Here is a 9,825-nt window from a genome sequence, read left to right on the forward strand (position 1 = left end):
AAAAATCAACTACAGAGAATTGGGGTTAGATGGTATGTGTGTGCGTTGTGGACGGACGAACCACAGAGCAAATGAGTGCAATATCAACAAACATACCTTAAAATGCAGTTTATGTGGGAGAATAGGTCATGTTCAAAAGGTATGCATTCGAGCAAAAATCAACCAAAATAAATCAACGATCACTGAACATACCCAATCGATCGATGAGTGCAACCAGCTGATCCGTTCTCAAAGTATTTCAAGTCTGTCTCACGAAACATACCCCACCGATGATTGTTTTGGTATAAATAAAATAATCGAATTTGACCAAAACAAAAACAGAAAAGAAACGTCAACAACAGATGCAGAAAAATTTTATGCTGAAATAAAAATTGAAAATAAAAAACAAATTTTCGAGGTGGATTCCGGTGCAAGTCACACTTTAATATCAAAAAAACAATTTCAAAAATTAAAATTAAAAATACCGATTCGAAAATCAAAACTTACATTTCAATCTTACACCAGTGATGTGATTGTGCCATTTGGTGTTGTGGACGTTCGAGTGGTATACAAAAACAACACATCAATCGAACAAATGTATATTGTGGATTCGAAATGTTCTACTGTGTTGGGTCGTAGCTGGATACGGCGCTTAAAAATAAATTTCGCGGATGTCGACACTAGTCAAGCCTGGGAGAATGAGTGCAAATTCCTGGGTACACTGGAAAATCTACAACATCCACAAAATTAAGAATTCAAAAATTTACATTTCAAGAGGAGAAAAGAATCACACACAACCAATTCAAAATCAAGATCGTCAACTAATCAAAATCATCCATTTTTTCAATTCGTCATCCATGCAGCCATCAATTCGTTCAACACGTTCTGTGCCTGATTAACCAGATGAAGACGATCAAGTCTAACTCAACTATCTCCTGTTCCCTGACGGACAAAGTCCTTATTAAGCCTGGGAGACTGTAGTGTATTTCAATAGTTATTTCAAACACATGGCAACACTGTTTCTATGTTATAATTTCTCTTTCTTCTTTCTATCAAAGTATCTATGCATTGTACTAATTAGTATTCGTTACATTTTGGTAACTGCCATTTTGCCTACTAGTTATGATTAGCTTGTTCACTTCGATTTCAATCATCAAACTCATCAAACGTTCGACTCCATTTTTATAATCAACCTTACAGGGTGTTTTTGTAAAAATGCTTGCCTGTCACACGAACCGTTCGTACTAAAACGTATACGTTCAAAATTTGGTTCTTGTAAAATTTTACGAACCATTCGTTTTTATCTGAAAGCTTTCGTCTATTTCATAAAAGCTTTTATATTTCATTGTTTCCATGATACTTATTTTGTGAATTTTGCATAGGCATCTGCACGTAAAATGTGTTACTTGATGGCAACCCCGATAAACAGATGAAAAACAAAAAATAAGAAAAAAATGTAATCAAATTTGTCCAAAAATAATTGTGATAATATGAATAAACGGATCTACATATACGCTTGTGCTTCTATGGAAATAAATAAAATTGCATTCCTTTCCCGTTTTCGTGTGTTTTGTGCCATTTATTACTCAAATTATTTAATTTTCATCCAGAACGATGGGTCTTTTCCATTCGTTTATTTTTGACGTATTCGTTCGTCTGATTTTGTTACGAAAACCAAAAAAATTACGAAAATAAAAAGCTTTCATTTGTTTGTCACACGAATACAAACGTCAACCGCTATGAAAACCAAATTGTGTCTTCGTTCATGAAATCGACGAACGAATGGGCAAAAACTTTTTACAAAAACACGCTGTTAATCTTTGTTGTTAGTTATTTATTAAATAAAGCAGTATTAATTAAACATTAATCAACGCGTGCATTTTCAATATAAATACACAACAAGAATGTTGCTATGATGTCGTAGCAACAGAGGTTAACTCCCTCTACAGTTAATTTTTCACAATTGACTTTTCCTATCTTGTAATATTGACATCTTTGATGGTAGAACAAGAAAAGGTAGCAGCAATACCCAGCTGACTGAACTGGGTTGTAGTGTTAGTGTCAAATTTCATATGACATTTTATACATTTATTTCTATTTCGATGTACATTAGGGACATATATTTTTTGAGAAAAAAAAATATATCATTCGGAAAAAACCATTTCCCAGAAAGACTTCTTCATATCAATGATATGTAACCTCCTCCAAGTTCGAACGATAAGCCGCGCAGTAAATCACCGCTTGTAGAGGCGATACAACGTTTGTTAATATGTGAGGTATTTTGTTAAAATTTAAAAAAATAAAGCCCTAATAAACATGTGCTTCTTTGATTTCTAAAACAAAACATTGAAACAGCTTCTCCTTTTTCTATGAATTTCCAGCGACCCCAAACTTTTCTGCCAGAATTCTACTTTCTGCGAGAATTTATGCATTTAGTGGAATGATGTGGAACCATAAAAATTGAAAATGTAACGAATTTTCATTCATGTTTTCCAAAATATTCAACCAAATGTGAAAAATTATTAGTTTTTTAAATTCCAATAATTTATACACATTTCCTTGTTTTGTTTACAAATACAACTGACAGTAACGTTACAAACAAAAACAAATTCCTTTGTGGTTGTTGTTCGAGTTGTATTTGTTGTAGTATTAACTTTACCTTGTATTTGTTCTACCATGCCCTACACCACTATGTGGTAAGGGGTATTATGTGTTAGTGCATTTGTATGTAACATACAAAAGGAAGCGAGATAGACCCATAGTTCCTTCTAGGGATATACATAGAATCACTTTCTGAGTCGATTTATGCATGTCCGTCCGTCCGACCGTTCGCAACATACAGGTCGCATTTGTTGACCGATTTCGCTGAAAATTGGGGAATACCATTTTTTTAGCCGTCGGAAGATCAAGTTCGAAGATGGGCTATATCGGTCCAAGTTTTGGTATAGCCCCCATATATATTTTCGGCCGATTTCACGTATTTTCTGTAACACACACGCTATATATGTCCGATTTCGATCAAATTTGGAATGTGTGACTGAATTTGGTCTAAAAATAAATGTGCCAAATTATATCGAAATCGGTTCAGATTTGGATATAGCTCCCATATATATGTTCGCCCGATTTCACGTATGCGATGTACCAATCACGCTATATACGTCCGATTTTAATGAAATTTGGAATGTTTGACTGAATTCGGTATAGAAATAAGTGTGGCAAATTATATAGAAATCGGTTCAGATTTGGATATAGCTCCCATATATATTTTCGGCCAATTTCACGTATTTTCTGTACCAAATACGCTATATATTTCCGATTTCGATGAAATTTGGAATGTGTGACTGAATTCAGTCAAGAAATAAATGTGCCAAATTATATCGAAATCGGTTCAGATTTGGATATAGCACCCATATATATTTTCGGCCGATTTCGCGTATTTGCTGCTCCAAACACGCTATATAAGTCGGATTTCAATGATATTTGGAATGTGTGACTGAATTCGGTCTGGAAATAAATGTGCCAGATTATATCAAAATCGGTTTAGATCTGGATATAGCTCCGATTTATATTTTACATATTCACAGTGGTGTAGGGTATCATATAGTCGGCCCCGCCCGACTTTGATTCTTTCCTTACTTGTTATGTTAACCTTGTATAACAACGGCGTAAGCCGCTGCGTATACGACGTCGTGATTGTGTGCCACACCACACAAACTTATCGTGTGTTCCCCTTCACACATTTTCGTTCCTTTTTCTTGACAATGTGGCATCACTGTCAATAGAAATGTCAAACTTCGGGCATGACAAGAACACCGAATACGAATGCATTCATTTCAATTTTACCCGCAAACCGGCCAGTCGTCCAATAAGGAAAAATTTGCAAATTAAGAATTTGCTGTACAAATCCGCCATTTTGAATAGCTCCCGTTCGAGAATATCATAATTCTAATCTTCGGGAATAATTATTAAATACTTTCCGTACGGAACATTAAAATAAATGCGGAATTAAAAACCAACAATAAAAGGGTGAGTTTAGTGTGGAATTTTTAGTTTTGCCAAACCGGCATACTAACATTGGCGTGTGCAATTTTTTTTGCGTTTACCCAACAGGTTGACCAAAGGCACATAGCGGTTGGCATTAACAATTCGGTACAGCACTCCCCGCCAAATTCCACCACCTTAGGCAAGAGTGCAGTGCAAATAATTTCAACACCGATTTAAGGCTTTTCTCTTTGTAAAAGCCACCCGTGTTCACAAAACGAATTTATTGGGGAAATTTTTTTTTTGCCCGGCCATAACACCTGCCCACACATACATTCCCTCTCAAATATTGGACAACAGCCGTAGCCACCGTCATTGCCCAAAATTTTCCGGAAATCATTACATTTTTGTGTGACACCTTAGCCTTGCCTATCGAATCTTTGTGCAGTTCGGAAGCTAAAATCATTGTCAGTCCTCATCATTCCTGTGGGGCAATACCAACTCAACTTTAGCCTGCTTTTAGATCAAGAACAACAGTTACCAGCAATTTTGGCCTACAACTACAACAACTTGGGCTATAACACGACAAGTAGCCGGCCAGGATAGTACAGATAAGTACAAAAGTGAAGAGTCTGAATATGTGTGTATCCTGAACATCGTGTTGTTTTTTTAGCATTGCATATTTTTCTGCCACAGGCAGGGAAATATGAAATCTAAATTTTGTCTTCAATCATTCGACGGTCAGCCGAACTAATTTGTTATTTTTTTTATATAACCTTATGTATTTCCTATATACATAAGGGTATATAATATTATATATGTACATGTGTGTATCCCTATATACAAGTAGTGGATTTTGTAACGGGTCAACATCACGTGCCGTAACGGTACCCAACGAAACTTGTACAGTCATCATATTCCTTACTTGTGATCCTTTTGGAATAAGAATTTATTCAGGACATTTTTGCCCATTTTTGCAAACCATAAAAAAAAGGAAAAATATATGAAATGTTTTGCGGATTTAAATTCATAGAAATATTTTCGCATCAATTTTTGTTTGTCCCGAATGAAATGGGTTCATGAATAATGGCGCGTTAATGATAAATTAATTATTGTAGAAACCTTAGGTGAGACCAGACGTCTATAACCCCAAAATAAAGCCTTTATTTCGGCACAATAATATCAAAGTTATTCTTTGAATTCATTTACCATAATTTTGAAGTGTAATTTTAACAAATACATTTTAAGAACGCCGAGGACCTAAAGACAAACAGATTTGATTTTTTTTCTACGAAATTATCTGGAATTTAAATCCATATTATTTTTGGTATTCCGACCCAGTAATTATACACACGTTTACAACACAATTTAGTTGAGGGTTGCTGCACGTGATTTGTCCGGTTTTGTGTACATTCTGTGTAATTATTATGAATATTTTTTTTGTGTAATTTATTCATACAAATATTTTAACCTTGTATGACCTTTAAAGTCAATTATAAATTATCGTGAAATTTCTTTATATAAAAATAATTGAACTAAAGTCAATTCCTTGTACTTAAACTTTTTTGCAAATTGAAATAATTTATCTGAAATTAGCAGCGCAACACATTGTTAATGTGTATCCCATGTTTTTTTATTAACCTTTTCAAAATTTTAAATCATTCTTTTAAGGAATGAATATGATCCTAATCAATTGAGCTCGATAGAATAGGACTTTTGATAGTTATAATCGAAGTGTGATTTAGCACTATTATATGTGGGATATACATCTTTTGAGTATAGCTATCTATATTCTTAGCCGTATACCTGTATGAACATTGATATATTTCTATGCAATGTATATTTATATAATTTCTTAAATGAATTGGCTTCCATTTCGGAAGTAATAATTGTAATTTGATTTCCGAAACCATACCTTATCGAACCACCCTATCTTATAATACGAATGTGCTATGAATAAATTAATGAATTCTGAATCTGAATAGTGTTGACCATTAGTCATTATGTGCTAGTTACTTGTATAAGGTAATGTAGGGGGTAATAAGGCAGCCGGTGGATGATTTTTGGGAGTCATCATCATCGATGAGACTCATTGGGGATTTTGTAGAAAATCCATTGGGAGGGCATGGTATCCCAACAAACACCTTGGGTACCCATATCAACAACAGCAACATCATATCATTTGTTCTTCTTTAAATAAAGCATCCTGTTTGTGATTGCGAATTAATAATGAATCAATTTTGTTTATGGCTAGTCAGGAGTGGCCACTGAGCTAGGCCGAATTTCTTCAATGGCAAGTGTATACCAGCGACATCTTGGTATGCCTCATTCCCCTTTACACTCCCGACATAGTTACATAACAATGGCGCCCAACGTTCAAGCCAATGTCTTAGGTTCAACCCCCATCAATGGGAATTGTTCCTGAACATTAGGTGTATGAATTTTTGTTTGATTGGTTTTCAGTATGTCTTGAGTTGTTGTTGTTTTTTTTTATTTATCTTGGCTGATACCTTAACCTTCTACTAATTACCTTTAATTTTATGAAAATTCTGATCATCAATTATTGGAAATAATTTTCTGGAAATTTTTGGAAATAAAATTATTGATATTTATTCGATTGTTGGCACATTTAAGACATATTAGTTTTCATTTTTATCTGGCACCTGCACTAGTAACATCTTTTGACAATTTTTTTTCTGTTTCTGGTTTGAGAATTGAAGTGAAGCATCGTCGTGGAACCTGGTGAAACCTTTCGAGATTTCAATTGGGATCTGTGGTGCATTAGTTTTTGTCAGATTTTTCAGAGGTGGTAGTAATTTACTATTCACTTTGCTGGATTTTCTACCGTGGTAGTTACCTTTCTATTTCCGATTGCGTGAGGCATAGGGTCATCGCCCTCAAGACATTTGTTTTTCTCTTTTTGATTAAAAGACTGCAGGAGGGGTTTGATAGGCTCAAACTACTGATTGCTAGTTCTTACTTTTAAAATATATAAGCTTTAAGTAGTAATATATTTTTGTTTGTTTTCACGTACACACAGGGTGTACACAGAACTGGACTAGCTGTACCCGAAGACTGGTCTTCAGTTCGACTCGAGGTCTGCTGAAGTACCTTAAGGTTGTAGGGGCGGTTAGTCTGGAGAGCCTTCGGACGGCAGCGCTCAACCTTGAGTTGGAGCATTTTCCGTAGGACTGGTTGTTGTCTGGTTGGCGATTTCTCAGTGTATCTTTAGAAAGCCGTTCTATGCTTAACTAAAGATACACTGAAGAGACCTCGAGAAACTCTTTGAGGAAATTCTAACCGGCAACAATCACTCCTACGTTTTGAACAGTCTACTCCATAGAACAATAGGGGTAGGCGAAGAGAACTGAAGAGCCTATCGAAGTTCTATTTTTTTTTTTTTTTTTTTTTCTTTCTTTTCCTTTTACCAGCCAAGACTATTCATTCGAATATTATTCGAATTAATTTTACCCGGACTTACAAACTTTTACCCTGATCTACCACAGCTTAGATAATCTACTGGCTCGATTTATTCTGTTTTACAGAATTTCTGAGCATTTGTTCTGGTTTTGAGAAACTTTGCAAGATTTATTGATATTTTTGGTTCGATTCTTTTCAAAATACCTGACCTGTTGGAACCATTTAAATTTTCGTATTGAGTTTTGTTGCGTATGAGATTTTCTATATTGGACTTTTCGGAACCTTAAGGCAGTAACCGTGATTGACTGTCATCTATATATCTTTGGTATTTTTGTTGAATTTATGGTATCATACCTACCTTTTTGAAAACCTGTCGGTCATTAGAGAAGACATTTTTGGATTTTGAGCTTTTTATTGAAATTTCTTGTTGGACTGAGTAGTACAAGGACATTTTTTTTTTTTTTTGTAACTTTTGTTGATTTGTGGGACATCATGCAGCCTGCTACAGGTGCTAAGCCAAAAACTTACAGCATTATTACCAGGTCGACAAGCCAAGCAGTAGAAGAAGCTGCTGGAACAGAACCAGGTACCGGATCAGGTATCCCAGCTAGCGCTGATGGCAATGATCCGCCTACACCAAACGAATTTGCAAGTCCACCTACTCTTTCGCAAGTAAATGAGCAACCAAGCACAATTACTAGACCTTCTTTTAGCCCTTTGACTATTCGTGGCAATGATGATGAGCAAATTGAAAGACTTAGTAGCACAGGAGTTCTTGAGGTAGTTCAGTCCGCCTTAGAGTCCACCCAAGCATCAATGGTTGAAACCATGAAAAAGGAAATGCAGAAAGCGGTTGCTGCTGCAGTTCAAGCTGCTTTTTCTCAATCTTCCGTTCCTCCAGCTAATCCTATTAACAGACAAGAACCACATTCTCAAAGCATCGATTGCCCTCATGATTTGCCACCACTACAAACCGATACCAGACATGCAGGATCGGGTAGTAGAAACCAGGAAGTTCCAAATCGAAATAGGGAAGATTTTAGTAGGCCCAGGTATCCATATCTCAGTAAGTGGGGCATTAAGTTTGATGCTACCCCAAAGACACCAAATGTCGAAGATTTCATCTTTCGAGTAGAAAGGCTTCGAAATAGTTATGGCTGCCCAGAACAAGAATTGGTTGATGAATTTCATCATTTACTGGAAGGCCGTCCTTGTCAGTGGTACTGGGGTCTGATCCGTCAATATCCAAATTTGAACTGGGAGATGTTAAAGCTGTGTATAGTTAGGGAATTCCAGCGTTTTCAATCAAACCTTGATGTAATGAGGCAGATTATGGACAGGAAGCAGGGGAGAGATGAGTCTGCTACACAATATATAGACGCTATAAATAATCTGCGTACTCAATTAAGGGAACCTTTGAAAGATTTTGAAGTTATAGACATCCTCAAAGCTGGATTGAAACCCAAACTTGCCCATTTAACATTTAGTGGCACTTTTTATTCGGTGGAACAATTCCGAAATGAAGTTAGGAAAGCTGAAGAGTTTCTTGAAAGGGAATCGTCGATGAGATTCAGAACAGGCCAACCCCCTCGAATGATAAATGAAATTAACGATTCTGATTTTGATGATTTAGTCCATGATGTTGAGGAGTTGCGTTTACGGCAGAAGCCAACTGGTGTTTCCAAAAATGAGCCTTCACGGTGCTGGAATTGCGGCAGCAATGGCCACATTTTTAAGAATTGTTCTAGTTCCCATCGTTCAGTATTTTGTTTCCGCTGTGGATCTCCAGGAGTTACCACTCCACAATGCAATAATTGCAAACAAATTAGTCGTCCTTCTAATGCCTCTAAGTCCGAATCCACAGCTACTCAGACTGTGGACTGACTAAGCTCATCCGATGTTTCCACTTCTATAGACCCAATCTTTTCTGATCCGTGTAGAATATTACCCAGACTTTCCAATAACTTAGCCAAAACGAAACCTGATTTGACCCTACCCTTCCATGTACGCATGGCGAACTACAGGAAGGCCCGCGAGCGCATTTTTAACTCGGAAATTTCGATAAAACCTGAAATTTTCGTTTCCAAAAGAATTTTGAAAGCTCGTGAGAGATATAAACTTAGATGTCAGAAGAGATTATCGTTATCTTCCACCACTTTTTGCAATATGAAGTCCGACGATCCGCGACCTTTTCGAGAGGTCCTTGTTAATGGTATATCTGTGTTAGCTCTTTTCGACAGTGGAGCCACTGTCACCTGTTTAGGTAAAGATTGTTTGTTATTGGTTGAAAAATTGAATCTGAATATTATTCCCGTATATAAGTGTAGCGTTGGTACGGCTAATGGACATCGAGTTTCATGTGCTGGCAAAGTCAACGCTGAGCTTTCGTACGATGGGCAGACGAAGACCATGGAGATCTATCTGATCCCAGGTCTAGAGAATTCC

At 36.3% G+C, this 9,825-nt stretch overlaps 1 long non-coding RNA gene across 1 annotated transcript; it reads left to right on the forward strand.

The window, feature by feature from the left end:
* Positions 1 to 294: 294 nt before the first annotated feature.
* Positions 295 to 4,960, forward strand: LOC141406017 (uncharacterized). The gene is made up of 2 exons (XR_012413304.1): positions 295 to 4,005; positions 4,090 to 4,960. It is a non-coding gene; the product is annotated as an uncharacterized lncRNA (long non-coding RNA).
* Positions 4,961 to 9,825: the final 4,865 nt, after the last annotated feature.

The sequence above is a fragment of the Musca autumnalis genome, unplaced genomic scaffold (genome assembly GCF_047663935.1).
Source record: "Musca autumnalis isolate F117 unplaced genomic scaffold, ASM4766393v1 scaffold_5, whole genome shotgun sequence".
Taxonomy (NCBI): Eukaryota; Metazoa; Arthropoda; class Insecta; order Diptera; family Muscidae; genus Musca; species Musca autumnalis.